Raw genomic sequence first — 17,000 nt, 5'->3', positions numbered from 1 at the left:
ACAGCTGCAGTTACTATCTTCACTTGAGTACTCACTCCACTTCTTTTTCTCACTTTCCAACTATTCATTTTTCTTAATCTCTGGTTCCTCCCTCTGTCTTACTGAAAACTCTCCATTATTATCCACCAACACATCATCATATTGCTTCACAAACTCAGCTTTATCATCAAACGCATTCTTGAATTGTTTCAGATATTCACTTCTGCTTTCCATGTCTACTTTCAGTGGGTAGCTATCACAGAAAGGTGGTGGCACCTTTTTGGACTTCTCTTCTTCTGTCATATTTTCCTCATATCCCACTATGTTTCCTGTAGTAACAAGGTTCTTCAAGAATTCCATCTAAATCAACATTTTTCAATTTCTCTTCAGCATACATCTTCTTCAACCCCTCAATTTCAATTGTCATTTTTGATTGGGTTTGGTATGCCATCATACAGTACTTTTCAAGCCCCTTGATTTGATTTTCGTAAGTTGCTTATTGGCTTCATATACATTCAAGAAGGCTTCCTTTCTCCCACACTCAGTTTTCCACTTTCCAATCTCCTGATTTAGTTCATCTATAGTAATAAGAAGATCAGAAATTGAAATATCAGATTGTACCTATGCAATTGAAGATTCAGGCTTGTCCTGCACTCTTTCCATAAAAGCAACATTTTCCTTCTCAATCTCAGCTGCATGGTTGCTCCAATCAAATTCCCCGTCCTGTGGCGCCCTGGTTACTACAACATTTCCTTGATCTCTCAGCTGGTTCACATTGTTCTGATTAGCTCTGTTTTAATTAGTATGAACCTGCATTTGATTGTTTCTTTGGAGGTGAAGGGTTTGTTGTTGGGGTCTGTTTGGATTTTGATTGGGGTTTTGGTTGATGATCTGAGTTCTCTGGTGCTGGAAATTCTAATTCTGGTTTTGATAGAATTGGTTATGATTTACTTGGTTACCTACTTGCTTTGGCATGTTGCACTCTCTGGCAAAATGTCCTGGTTATTGAAAATTGTAAAAGATGGCTTTTGACTTATCAAAGCCAATTCTTTCATTGGTCCATTAAAGCTTGTTCTTCCAGTTCCGTTATACAACCTTTTGCTTCTCACGGCTAACATAGCTGCCTGCCACTGTATATCCATGTCTTCCAAGTCATCAGCATCGATTTGTTCAAGATCCTCCTGCACAATACTTGTGTTGATCAGGTTCTTGGCGACAAAGGCATGATATGACTCAGTAAGCATGGAGAACTATGCTTGATAGTCTGTTCCTTGAGCGTTGTTGTTATGTATAAATGTTGACTGCGCACTACATGTTGAACTTATTTCTGATTGAGAGATTGCCCATTGGTGCTACAAGAGCATTGTTCACTTGAAAACATTGCTTGTCCTCTCTAATCATATGATTTTCGATCATCTCTTGTTCTGCAGCTTTAAGAAATGCAATCACATCATCCAGCTTAAAATTTGGGAAACTGACTTTCTCCTTAATAAACTTGCTGGCAGTGTACCATTCACCAGACAAGGATGACAAGAGCTTCTTGTTCAGAAAGTCAGAGATCTGCAGATCAGTTGTTCTTATGTCGTTTACAATCATCATAAACCTTTGCAATACTGATTTTAATCTCTCTCTGTCTGTAAACTTGAACCTATCTTGCTGTTGCTTCAGTCTATCTTTCTTGATATCTCTTAGTTCATTATTTCCTTCAAACATGTCGATGACCGCATCAAACATACCCTTTGCAGTTTTGTAGCGATTGAAAGTTGTCAAGATTTCCCAAGAAAGACCTAACTTTAGCATAGACAAAACCTTATCATCCCGTTTCTTCATTTTTAGCTCAACAGTGGCATTGTTGTTTGGAGCTGTTGAATGAACATAGTTTCCTACAGTGATGGAAGTCCAAAGCTTTGGATCGTTGTAGTTTACAGCTGCTTTGAAGAGCACCTTCCGTTTGATGAAGTTTTCTTGTGCAAGCAATCTTGGAGTCTTGTTGGTGGAGACTTCTTGGTCTTCCATTACAGCATATTTGGAGTTTGCAGTAATGAAATAGAATAAAGCTTCAAGCTTTTTCACAAACCTTCCATTCCCTGGTCTTCAACGAGCTTACACAAGCTCAGATACCACTTGTTAGGACCATGAGTCGGGTGAAACCTTTGAAAGGTTGACAAGAACACACCAACTCTGTTACCCGAAGGCCTGTTGAATATCTCGGCGGAATCAGGATATCCAACAACTGGGAATGAAGGAGTGAAAATAACAAACACAAAATGATAATAAATAATCAGTATGAGCACACTCATAGACAAAGATTCACTGTATTAAATGAGTCGTTAATGAAACAGTGAAATGAATGTCTAGGGTTTCGTGCATGACAGCGGCGGCGGCGGCGATACGAGGAAACAAATAGAATATTCTTTTAGAATGTTTCTCGGATTGTGTGCGTCATTATCCGTATCCGTCTCCGTGCCCTAAATAGAAGCCTAGGACCCTATTTTTAGACCCTGGCATTCCTTTTAGAAGTTCCTAATCATTACATAATGAAATACAAAATAATACAAGTGTTGAGTCCTCGAGCAAGGTAACAATCTTGCTCTAGCAGACTCAATATGCTAGGTATGCTCGATGAATGTCCTCGAGCATACTTTATTTAGATTATCCTCAGTGAATATTGTTGGGTCGGATTTTTTTTTACAAGGAAGATTGAAATCTTCTCAACCTCCTCAGAAAACGGCATATGGAATACGAGCAAGCCCAGACGATCGAGCATGGTCTTTACTACTTCGAGCAAGGTTCTGAACCTTAAATGGTTGATTCTTCTAAGTGTTGAAGGCTTCGAGCAAGCTACACTTTAACGAGCAAGAGTATTCTTCTATCGAGCATGGATTGCAAATCGAGCAAACAGCTTGATCATACATGTTCCAGCCAAGTGTTACGAGCACAGGATGATCGAGCACATGGGGAGAGCATGGATGCAATAAGAGGATGTCACGTGAATTAAAGCAAAGACTTCGAGAACAGTTCAGTTACCGAGCAAGATTTACATCCGAGCATGCTAAAGATTGCTGAATTAGAAAAGCTGAAGACATCAAGAAGAATTAGCTTGCTCGATGGACTAGTTCGAGCAAAGCATGGACAAGTCAAGAGGAATGAAGCTTACTTGAAGGGAATATGTATTCTTCGAAAGAGAATATATTCTAAGTAAACTCTGCTCGAAGACACTCATCGAGCACACCTAGTATTGGAAGTTTGCTCGAGCAAGGTATGTACCTTGCTCGAGGACTGAAACACTTGTATTAGATTTATCTTTCATTATGTAATGACTAGGACTTATAAAAGGAAAGTCAGAGTCTATAAATAGAGGTCCTAGGGTACCTTTAGTGTACAGATTCCGAGACGGAATTGGCAGGCACTCACTGATTACGAAAAACAGCTGCCGTCACACAAAACCCTAGACATTCCATTCACTGTACCTTTGACGTAACATTAAATATAGTGAATCTTTGTCTTTGAATAAGCCTTTACTAATTATCATTTACTGTTTTGTGTTTTATATCTGTTCACAATTCCTCATTCTCAATCATTGAATATCCTGATTCCGCCAGGATATTCAATCGGTCCTTTGAGTATTTGAGTCGGTGTGTTTTTGTCAAACCTTTGCTAAGGTTTCACCCGACGGACGGTCCTAACAAATATATTCTCCTCCAGCAGGCTTCATTCCTCTTGACTAATCCATGCTTTGCTCTAACCAGTCCATCGAGCAAGCTCATTCTTCTTGATGTCTTCAGTCTTCTTATTCAGCAATCTTTAGCATGCTCGGATGTAAATCTTGCTCGGGGAACTGAAATGTGCACGAAGTCGTGTCTTTGATCAGATGACATCTTCTTATTGCATACTTGCTTGTCTCCATGTGCTTGAGCATCCTATGCTCGTAACCCTTCATTAAAACTTGTATGATCAAGCTGTTTGCTCGATTGGAAATCCATGCTCGATAGAAGAACACTCTTGCTCGTTGAAGTGTAGCTTGCTCGAAGCCTTAACACTTAGAAGATCAACCATTTAAGGTTCTGAAGACCTTGCTCAAAGTAGTAAAACCATGCTCGATCCTCTAGGCTTGCTCGAAGTCCATACTTAGCCATTTTCTGAGGAGGTTGAGAAGATTCCAATATTCCTTATCAAAAATCCGACTCAGCACACGAGTTTGATGGGTCGGTAATTCGCAAGCAAGACGCATAAACTACCAATAAACGCGAATTTGCGTTGTACGGACCCGTTTAAGTAACCGACAACCAATTCAGCCCCAATACTTCAAAAAATCATTTTTTCACAGCCAACAAATTATACCGAGTCTAGAACATTCGAATTGGTTGTTAATTCCCTCAAACAACGCGTTAAACACAACAATTCACAAACTAGCCAATTGAATCCTTGTTTTCAAACTATCACTAATTGGCCAATAAAACGAAAACCTTAGCTCACTATATTGAAGTATGTTACACTAGACATACCTAGGAAGATGATGGAGCACGAACTTCGTTTATAACAGCCTGAAAGATGCGAGAAAGGGCAGCCTCCGGTTAAGCTTAAAACAACCGTTTTTTGACGAATAAGCGAGCCATAAGGATGAATTAAGGTGAAAAAGAGTTGAAACAATATAGTACCGACCTGGAACAAGTCTCGGGAGGCTTGAGGGCTGGTTTGCATGCAAAACGAGGAGGGGGCTGTTGGGCGTCGATAGGAGTTAGGGTATGGGGTTAGGGTTTAATATTTTTTATATATAATATAATAACAATATAACATTTTAGCCCCTCTACTTTAATGGTTGAACTTGTATGAAAGGTTAAGTATGATATAATAACAATATAACATTCGAGCTCCCCGAAGAATGCCGGATCAAGCCTGGAAGGTATACATAGCACTACAAGGTTAAACCTTTTAATGGACGTTACAGTGAAAAACATGTTGACACATATCTATATACTCGGAATTCTTTGATGATGTGAATTATCTAAATGATAACATGTCACACCCCCAAATTTCTACTAACGGAGTCTTACCGCGAGACATTTGACGTACCAGGATCTAGTTTATTAGTTATACCAAAGAACCGAATTAAAATATTCAAAACATTTATTTACGTCTCATTCAAACAAGAGAACACAAAATCCAGTCCGAACAATTTAAAGTTTTGCTAAAACGTAAAAGTAAATGGTTTAAAAACAACGAACCATGTGTTCAAAACATGCACAACCCGTAAAATGTAAATAATATGAAATAAAAGTTCATGCGATAAATGTTACTCCAGACGTATGCAATGCAATCCACTGCTAGCACATCTAGCAACTTGGGCAACTATAAATACTCAAGGGTTAACATGAGGTTGGTGTGTTCATAAGTAGTAGTGAAAAGTATTATATATACTATAGAGAGTATACGTAGCATATGTAGTGTACGTGGATTAAGCACTTTTCAAATATACCAGGGTAGCTAACCCATTTACAAGCTACTAGACGTTTGTACCGAAGCTGACTGTTTGTATGCCTTCTTACCAGATCTGTTACAAAACACTAGTGATGTATGTTATAAGAATTTACACCCGTCCGACCTCCGATCGTGTTATAGCAGGTGGGGTTTGTCAAACCAAGTAGTACTACTTAAATTTCCCCACGATCCCATCCTAACAGTTCAAGGTATGTAAGGACTTTAAGTGATATGAGGGCATCTAGTATGCACTTGTGATATATAAGAAACTACATAAATCTAAAAGAAGTCGCTGTATTTTCCTCAAGAAAACTGGTATGTAGTATGTCAGTGTGTTCAATCTAGAAAACAATATATATTTTGTGTTTTCAATCCAAAAACAAGGAAAATACTTTTTTGTTTTCAATCCAGAAAACAATTAACAAAAATGCTTTGTTGTTTTCAATCAAGAAAACAAGTATACAAAAATAGTTTTTGTTGTTTTTCAATCCAGAAAAACAAGTTTACGAATATAGTTGTGTTTTCAATCCAGAAAACAAGTAGGGAAAAAGCATAAACTCACCTGGAGTCACATGTAATAGACTTTTCTCAAACCAAATGTGTGCACTTGACTCGTTAACTGTTACTTAGTACAAGTGCTTAAGCTATGAGAGTGTGTTCAACAACACATGACTCTAAAACTTGTGTATGGCTCACACGCAAACGCAAACTTTACCCGACGACTCATTGGTAATATCAAGTAATGTCAAATGTATCAAAAATCCCTACCATGTATTCCAACATCATTTCACGGAAAAGCAACCAATTATTCATCATGCAACTTAACTTATGATCATTTAGTTCACGAGACAGATTTTAGCATGTTCAAACTGATTTTTTTTAACTATGCAAATCTCAAAGATAAATTCTACAAAATTTATCACAGTAGAATATATGGACTAGGTTTCTCAAAATATTTTTATTATATTTTTATCATATATAAAAAGCTCACAATAATTCTATTGTTGCAGATAGGTACAAATAGTTCAATAGATTGCGTAAAAAAAGTATTTTCATTGTTCTCTTAACTCATGTATCCAAATGTGACAACCGGTAATTTCCCAAACCCATAAGCTAAGTAATCAACCTAATAATTAGGTGATTGTAAATATTAAGCGCGTGCAGTTGTTATGTGCGCCCTGCGCGAGCGCGCCATGTTAGTCAGCGCGTGCAGTTGTTATGTGCGCCCTGCGCGAGCGCGCCATGTTAGTCAGCGCGTGCAGTTGTTATGTGCAACCTGCGCGAGCGCACCATGTTAAGAACCAGCGTGAGCATATGTTATATGCGCCATGCGTGAATGATTTGGCTTTATGTTTTCATGTAACAAACATTATGTTGTCTATGGGTTGACCATCCCGCATGATGCTAAGGCGGGTGCATCCTACATCGTTTATGCGCGTGCGGAAGGGAACTAACCTACCCGCATGGCGGGAACGTTGAGAGCTAGTTTGTCTGAAGCTCCAAGATGGAATTGACTTCAACATGACTGATCACTATGTTGAAATACCAAGACCACCTGGAGAATCTACAAATGAAACTCAAATGTCCCTAACTGCGAGAAGGTTACGCACCTACCCGCAGCAAAGACATGTCCTATACGCAGAAAGCTATGCGCACCAAGTTATACGCGCAGAACACTTGGTCTATTCTCCAGTTAAGGAGATTACTCCCGCCCGAAAGGAAACAGTAGCGTGTTTCAGAGATTTTCCACTTTTTACTGTACACTGACAAAAGTACCTGAAAAAGCACACTGTAACATGAAAAGTCAACTGTCAGCCACCCTATTCTCACCAACCCCAGATCTGCATGTTCTGTCCAAATCAAATCAAAATCTTTTATCCACCACTCCACTCTTAAGTAAATAATAATAACTTCCATACTTTATCATCATTACATTTAGATATGAAAAGATTTTAATCCCCTAAAGCAAGGGATTGTGTTCCCTTGAGTTTGCCTATAAATTTGTAGCCTAAATTATCACCCAAAACACACTTCAAAGAACTACAAACTTGCACTAATCCTTTCCCAAGCATCCGTTGTTTCCAGCTCCGATCCTGTTACTAGGTAAGCCGAGAATATAACCTTGAGACCTACTATCCAACCCTTATATTCTCCTATTTCTTGATCTTAATATATATACTTGTTATTTAATCGTATTCTAGACCTTCGATTCCGAGGCCAACACCAAGAAAACCCGAATCTCGATTAATCCCTTAACAAGAACCTCAGGTGAGTCTCACAGCCCCCATTTCACTATTTTCACTGTTTTTAACCTGTTTTCGGGGCGAGGGACACGTGTTTAAATTACATTTTATCATGGTATATTTACGAACAATGCAAGCGATTATGTGTTTAACTTATAATTCATTATGGTGAGTTTTCGAGCAATGCAAACAGTTATCTATGGTTTTCGATATGAGTGCGCAAGAACGAGTAAGTGATCACTTTACCATTGGAACTCTAAGGGTAGGGACTGCTGGTTTGATCCGCCCACTCGTAGGGGTCGCACCTCTTTGCATGGACGAGTGCCTGGCATGGGGCAGTACTATGGGGTTGAGCCCGCTCGTAGGGGTCGCGCCTCTTTGCATGGACGAGCGCCTTGTTTTCCGGCACAACGTCTGCGCGTAACCCGCGGGACGGTATCCTTAGCTCGTAGGGGCAATGCCTCTTTGCATGGACGAGCACAGTTTCCCAGAATTGTTCGCGCGTAACCCGCGGGACAGTATCCTTAGCTCGTAGAGGCAATGCCTCTTTGCATAGACGAGCATAGTTTTCCAGAAACGTCTGCGCGTAACTCGCGGGACGGTTTTACGTTATTTTAGCTCGTAGTGGCTGCACCACTTACATAGACGAGCACCGTATCCAGAATTTGTTCACGCGTAACCCGCGGAACGATTTTTATCAGAATATTGTCAGAATTGTGTTAATACGATTTTACCAAGCAGATGTTAATGATGTTGCCAGAAATGTTTCAGAATGATTTTATCAAGTTACTAAAACTTGTGAACTCACTCAGTTTATACTGATTCAAATGTTTTTTTTTTACGTGTCTTTCAGGAGATAACTAGGTAGCGCATGGAGTCACACTTAGAGCACCACACGCTGAACATCTAAAACAAGCTTTTTGGAAGATTTTGGTTTTATCCCCTCGATGCGCACGGTTACCCGCCGCGTAAGGGGATATGGCGAGGAAATCTTCAGTTTTATACTTGGATGTTTCTTTTTGTAATCTTTGAACAATGTAATGTGTTTGTAATAAACTTCTCATGCGCAATAAAAATCTTTGAATGTTTTGCAATGGCCCGTGCTTAATTATCAATCCCCACTCGTGCGCGCCCGGCTGTTTCCGCCGCTCAGGGCCGGGTGTGACACCAAATTATGCAAGGCCAATTGGGTTGTCTCCTAAACTCATAATATTAAGTTCCAGAAGCAGAACCAACCCATTTGGCTTTGTCATTAGGGAGTAACAGTGTCGGATAGACAGGCCAGAATATAACTCCCCGAATCAGCTTTGACCTATGTTTTTATAAAATCATAAAAAACATTCAAATCTCGTCCAAAAATTACAAATCATACCTTTCTGAATACTAGACTCAAATTATAACTTCATGGAACAATAATAGATCAAAAAGGATTAAGTATCATCGAGTTACAGACCAAACAATAAACGAGTACGAATCTGTCAGCAAACTGTTATCATCAAAACTCAAACCCTAACATGTTTATGTCATCCCTAAGGTTTTAATTCATCAATTATCATCATACTCATCAAAAGTACAGAGATTGAACATCTAGGGTTTCAAAATAGCTCATCAAAAACAAAAAATTAACCAAAATTGACAATGATTCTTACTAGTTATGCGTGTAGGAGAGTTTGAATGATCAAGAAAAACCAGCAATTGCTAGTAGTACGCTTGATTGAAGATGATTAGGGTTTGGAGGTGTTTCGCAATCTTACAAAGGGAGAGTGGGGAAGCATCGATGGTTTATGGCTGGATTTTTAGGTTGGGATATTTTATATATTATTATAATAATCACATTTAAAAGAATCGCCCTTTTAGAATGAGTGTTGGCTTTAAACGAACTTTAAACTCGGATTACAACGAATCATCCCAACTAAAATAGTAACCCAAGTTTATAAAATAAAGTCCTTTTTTCATTTAATAAATATTATTGTTGTAAAAGCCGAAAATGTATAAGTTACGCTCAATACGCGCAATCGATCGCAATTTCATGAAACAAGCTACAAACTAAATACATAATCATTTAACATGTAATTTCACATAGATAATATTATAAACATATGCTTGAGGTATTATTTTTATATAATAACTAATAGCATGTTAAGCGAGCAAAATCTACTAAATCGTGTAACACATAAAATCATTTAACATATAAAAATTATATCCCTGTTATTTAAACTTGTCTTAATCGACATTAATCACCAACACGTACTAAGGGGCTTGTGTGTGTGAATCTTTGCTGACTCGTGTAAATGCTATGCATGACGTGTAAGATAACGGAGTTGGATTAACGGTGTTAACGTGAAAGTGTGGACTGTCACATAACACATGAAAGTCCCCACTAACACGGTGATTAATTTCGAGCCGGTGGATTGTGAATAGTACTATTGGTTTGACAAACCATAAACTCATCCGGCACGGTTTGCTAAAATTTATCCCGTTTGCGCGTGACCATAATTATACAAACACGCTATGTAGTGTTAAACGTAGTTACTAGGGGCATGTTGTGGGCGGAAGGGGGGCCACAATGGTTGATTGAGTGTGGGAAATGGAGGCACGCAGCACGAACAGATAGTCCGGCTTCACTGTAGCTTTGCATAATTACATCACAAAGATATAAACAAACGTACTTGCGAACGTACATGCATATATACTTACGTATTTACAAACTATAATTGTTGTACGCACAACTAATTTCTTGAAACTTGTGAAACGCACCAACTATTTGTAGTTGACGCGTTTTGACATGTTTTTCAGGTATACCGGATTTGGACTAGAAAATCCATGTGATACGTGTTTGACTTGCAATCAACATTGAATAGATGCAAGTGTATTAGTAAGAAGTAGAGCCGCTTAACGGGCCTGATTTATTTTATATCACCTAGATGTAAACAAAGTTAGATCGATATAAAATATTGTGAATTAGATTGTATTGTTCGTTATAAACAATGTGGTTGATACCAGAGGTGTCTGTTATATTTCCCTTTTACGCTTTCGCATTTTGCTAAATGGGGTTGACAGAAGTTGGTATCAGAACCATTGGTTATAAAGGATTAGGTTATCCCTTAGGATGCCTAAAATATAACCGTTGGCTTGATTAATTCTGGCAAAATAAATAATAAATTAATATTATATATTGGGGGATGCCGGGACAAACTCGAAAGGCAAGTGAGTTATTACGGTCCAGATATGAGGGAATTCGGGGAGAAATCGCGAGATATACCAATAGATAAAAATGGCAACATATGTGTATTAAAGGTAATGTTAAGGTAATGTTAAGTATGTATATATGTGTATAAAATATGCATGCGTGCTTATCTGGAACAAGGTGTATGAATACGTGTACGTACTGTACTGTTGATAATGTTAAATCCTATCGTAACAAATATTATATTCGATCATAATCAATATTAATTCTTATTATAATTAAAATTACATTTTATTTAAACTAATACTATATTTTATCATAATTACTATATACCTGATCATAACAAATAAAATATCTTTTTTTGCCCTAACTAATAATATTCCTTAGTTTGATCAATACTATTGAAAAATTTTGTTTTATGAGAAATCATCACACGGAAGATATCGAGATCCGTTAACCTAATGTTGTATGAAGAACTGGTGTTGCCTATAAACAAGAATTTTGATAACCATAGACAGAGCTTAATATTCGAACCTAGAAAAGAACCGTAAGAGGTGTAATCTACATACTTTCATCTCAATGGGATGCAACACTTCTCAGTTCGAGTCTAATCTTTATCCCATATACCCGTTTTATAATAGTGAACTAAACTATTTTCTAGTCGTCTTTCCACTTCCATCATTCAAAAACAAACACTACCCTTAAGGAAATACCTGGTAACGAGTACGGTTTATCAAATTATAAATATAACAATTATCCTACTGAAATTTCAATAATATAACAGACCGTGACCACCTACATATATCGTGCAACAACTATAAAAATAATAATATAATAATAATGATAATAATAATTCCTTTATACATCATTAGTGCAACCGACCTTGATAAACCCATCCTAACCAATAAATTCATCAAATCATCTGTATTTGAGTACCTTCAAGCACTCATATGCTTTTTCCACTCAAATTAATCGGTGTAAAAAGGAAATATCATGCTCAAGGACTAATGATACACCTTGATCTGTATGGGACATACTTACTCCCAACTAATAAATCACCACCTTTATTAGGCCCAGCATGCTTAAGGATACTAACTAACCTGGTGATAGAACATTCTTTAGTTATACTAGAAACATTGAAAGGTCAAATGGGGTATACAAGTGCATTCCGAAATACAACAAATGGTTTAAACTCATGACAGGCAGATGCCTATTTGCGGGAGTGTCGGGACAAAATATTTACCCAATAGTGGGACTATATCGGAATAATTGTTGTACAATGCGTGAACTATTCATGATTGTTATAATATGTGCTCGAATAGACAAGGATTGTAAAATACTGTTGTTTATAGATACTCCATGCAAGCATCTGGTAGGGTGCTATACTGATATGGAGGACGATTTGGATCTTTTATTACAAACATTGACCCTTACCAGGTTAAAATTACTTGTCACTAGGTGACAACCTTTGATGTATACATACAAACAATGGCCTTTATATGTGCTATTTGAAATACTTGAGTATTAATTAATGTGATTCCCTCAGCAATGAGTTATAGGATGGCCTTGAAGAAAACAAACATATTATCGGAGACAATTGGGGATGAGATGATTGTTCGTAAACTGTAGACAGTAATCCCGACAATAGCAGCACGATTCGCTGCTGGCATTAACCCGACAATGAATACAAATTAAATGCCAAACGCTAATACGACAGCGAATACTATCTCACCGCCCAATACTAATACAATTACAAATGATATTCTCTCGATATACGAACAATGTCACGAATAATACTCCCCACCGAACACTGGTGATACTACTAACAATAATAATTTACCCCAGTAAGTACCTTTGGTTACAAAAATCTCCTACCAAACTTGAATACTGGTCGTAACAACCGTGATCATTCATGACGAGAATACTCATTTAAACGATTTAAGTTGTGCAAACATGTAAATTTTAGTGGCATTAAAGAATACAAATGAGTTAGTAAAATGGATCGAAACGATAAAGTCTATTATCAATACCAGTCGTTTCCCATCAGATTGTATCGTTAAATATGTTACTAGTGCACTACTTGGCCATGCCCGTATGTGGTGGAAAACGATTGTTCAAATTCAGGAACAAGAGGAAATTATCCGGATGACATGGACAAAACTTAAAACCTACATATTGAAACATTTTTGTTCAAGGAATGAAATCTAGAAATTAAAAAAACGAACCTGAGAAATCAAAAAAGAAAGGGCGGACCAATTGGGATACACGAACCGTTGTAACAATCTGGCTCGACTGGTGCCATGATTAGTAGCCCTAGAAATACGGACTTTAGTTAAATCAGTATCCACTTAACTTTTGAGAATGCCCGAGGAGTCATCTAGTACGAAACGAACCAAACATGAAACAGGGTACAAGAGATACAACCAATTAAACGAGCGCGTCCTACAACTCAAAACGATACTGCGATCAATTTTAGTTTCGAACAAAAAGTATACAATGAACCTTCGCTAAAGTGTGGGAAATGTAATTGTCATAATATAAGGGAATGTCAAAAAAAGGTATATCATAAAAGTGGGAATATTGGACACTATGCTTGTGGCTGTGGAACCATTATGAGCACTATAAACCGACCGTTCTTACCTCACCATTCCCAGTTAGCCCAATCACAACAAGTTCACTCACAACCTATGAAAAACCGTCATGCTTTCTTTGAGTGTGGAACTACGAAATGCTACAAAAGGAACTGTCCCAAATTAAACCAAGAACAAACATCAACGTCTAACTTGGCTAGAGATCGCTTTTAGTGATTGGACCCGATAAAACACGACAAGACTTAAATGTGGTGAAGGGTACATTCGTAAATTTTGATTAATATGCTTCAGTCTAGTTTGATATAGGCAATGATAGAAGTCTTATTCCCACTAACTTCTTATCCCTGGGAAATATATTGGTTAGTGAACTAATAGATCCTTATGATATAGAATTCGCTAACAAAAAACATATAACTGTAACCAAATACTCCAAAGTTGTCCTATTATCCTAAATGACCCGCCAACTCTTGTTGATCTTCACCCGATGGGGTTAAGAAGTTTCGGTGTAATTGTCCGTATGGACGGGTTAGTTAAATACAAGACGAAAATCGTTTGTAATAATGAAGTAGTTAGAATTCCCCTTTAGATGATGAAATAATTATGGTACAAGGAATGAAATTTGGTGCAATATTATCTCTCGTGTCTCATCTTACAATATCGAAGTGTTTACACCAAGGGTGTATGGCATTTCTGGCGAACGTAACTGTAAATAACTTAGATAGAAAAACACGTAGAAGATTCCCCGTAGTACAAGAAAAGAAATCTGGTGTAATATTATCTCTCGTGTCTCATCTTACAATATCAAAGTGTTTACGCCAAGGGTGTATGGCATTTCTGGCGAAGTTAACTGCAAAGAAATCAGATAAAAAAATCCGTAGAAGATATCCCCGTAGTACGTGAATACTCCAATGTCTTTCCTTATGAACTACCCAGAATACCACTAATCAGACAAGTTGAATTCCGAACAGACCTAATCCTAGGGGCAACTCCTATTACCAAGGCACTTTATCGTTTACCACCATTCGAAATGTAAGAACTACTTAGCCAGCCACAAGAGTTATTAGATAAGGGTTCTATATGACCTAGTTATTCTCTATGTGGAGCATCAATATGGTTGGTAGAAGGGAAGGACGGAAGCCATACGGTATATATTGATTACCGGGAACTAAACGAAATCACTATCAAAAACTAGTATCCCCTCCCATGAATACACGATTTGTTCAATCAACTCTAGGAAGTGAATTATTGTAGACTCGGCATGATATGTTGGCTGTGAAAAACTGATTTTTTTAAGTATTTGGGGTGAATTGGTTGTCAGTTACTTGAACGGGTCGGTACGGTGCAAATTCGCGTTTATTAGTAATTTGTGCATTGTGCTTGCGAATTACCGACCCATTCAACTCGTGTAGCGTCGTGTGGACTTGTTGGCTGTAATTTTACTAAATTTGGCCCACACGGGGCTGAGTCGGGATCTAAGTGCATAAACAACCCGTTAGAGCGCGTATTCGTTAAAGTCAACAACTTTCGGGGGTAAATTGGGAACCCTTTGTCCCCGGGATTAACTAAGGGTGGTTTTGCAAATACATAGCCTCGGGGGCTGATGTAATTGAATTTGGTAATGTCAAGGCTTTAGGTCAATCAAATCATGTTAGCACGTCTCGTAGGATAAACGAGTCGGTACGTTTAATTAGTAATCTTTGTGGGCAATCCGACAGGCTTGTAAACTGTGGGTTGGCTTTGAGGTTCTCAAACCCTTTCGTATTTGTGCGGCTCGTCTCAGGTGAGTTCATGATGCCCTTTTTACTCTTTTTACGTTTTGGGCTAGCATACACACCGAAATCCAATTTTATATGATTTTTCTCGTTACAACTGTTTTAATGGTATTACATGGTCTCCGTCGTGATTGTCCATTTCGAAAGCTATATTTGAATTATTTACATGCTTTAGGATATTTTAGACTCGTTTATGGTCTTATATCCTATAAGGATATATACATTATTGATGGTCTGGACTCGAGGTTGTTAATAGACTTGGTAGTAATTGAATATGAGTAGACCTATTTACTTAGTTCACGTGTGAGATGATATATATATATATATATATATATATATATATATATATACATATGTATGTATGGAGGTATGTATGTATGTATGAGTATGTGTTACCTTATGGCCTACGGTTGTATGATGACATTTAGTTCCTTGTAACTAAGAATGATGTGAGTAGGCTTATTGATGTGTGTGTGCATGGTGATTACTACCGGGTCAAATATATTACTCGGGTTTTCAAATCCCGTGGTGGAGAGGCCCGTGTGGTGTGATCATCATTTTGGCGGGTCAAATATATTACTCGGGTTTTAAAATCCCGTGGTGAAGAGGCCCGTTGTATGTTGGGCCGTAATCGGGTCAAATATATTACTCGGGTTGTATCCGTGGTGGAGAGGCCCGTGTGGTGTGATCATCATTTTGGCGGGTCAAATATATTACTCGGGTTTTAAAATCCCGTGGTGAAGAGGCCCGTTGTATGTTGGGCCGTGATCGGGTCAAATATATTACTCGGGTTGTATCCGTGGTGGAGAGGCCCGTATCACGTGCTTGGATGTGTAAGCTGTGACCGAATCAAATATATTACTCGGGTTTGACCTGTGGTGGAGAGGCTCGTGTCACATGCTTAGGTCTTACTGCGTCCGGGGCAAATATATTACTCGAGTCTTCACTCGAGGTGGAGAGGCCCGTGTACGTGTGTTCGACGATGAATGTATTATTTGGTGAATTATATTAATTATTTTATTATTATCCTCTCTATTGTTTAGACTATAATTTTGAGATAAAGTATGAAATACTGTTTATGAAAACTTGAACTCACTCAGCTCAAGCTGACTTTGTGTGTATGTTAGATTGACTTTCAGGTTAAGAAGTGGATGCTACCGCTTGGACGTGCTGGATGCAACTAGGGAGGTTGAAGGCATTTCTGGTCAAGGATTTCAAATAAAACAAATATTTTATTTACAATTGATTTTGGACACCTGTACCCGTGTTTTGAGATTTTTAATACTTAAACTTTTCCGCTATTATTTACTCTGAACTGGTTTTAAATATAAAGAATTGTTGGGTTTTAAATTTTTGTGAAATTATAGATGTGATTACCAACTGTAGCATTCTCGGGATTCGGGGTCTTACATATCCGCATAGGACTTTTGACGATCCTGAGCGGCCTTCATAAAAGCCTTTATCTTATCGAGCTTCTAAGTCATAGCCTCAACCACCTCCAAACTACCCAACTGTTTCTGACCAATGGAACCCCAACAGACTGGAGTCCTACACCTCCTACCATACAATATCTCAAACGGTGGCATCCCAATTGTGGCGTGATAAATGATATTATTAGAGAACTCGACTAACGGTAAGTGACGATCCCAACTACCACCAAAATCGATAACACAAGCCCGCAACATATCCTCAAGAGTCTGAATGGTCCTCTCGGACTGACCATCCGTTTAGGGGTGATAAGCGGTACTGA

Source organism: Bidens hawaiensis, unplaced genomic scaffold (genome assembly GCF_021521415.1).
Source record: "Bidens hawaiensis isolate Kalapana, Puna unplaced genomic scaffold, B.hawaiensis_p1.1 tig00000864_1, whole genome shotgun sequence".
Classification (NCBI taxonomy): Eukaryota; Viridiplantae; Streptophyta; class Magnoliopsida; order Asterales; family Asteraceae; genus Bidens; species Bidens hawaiensis.
The sequence above is the reverse complement of the archived record's forward strand: the minus strand, read 5'-3'. Positions refer to the sequence as shown.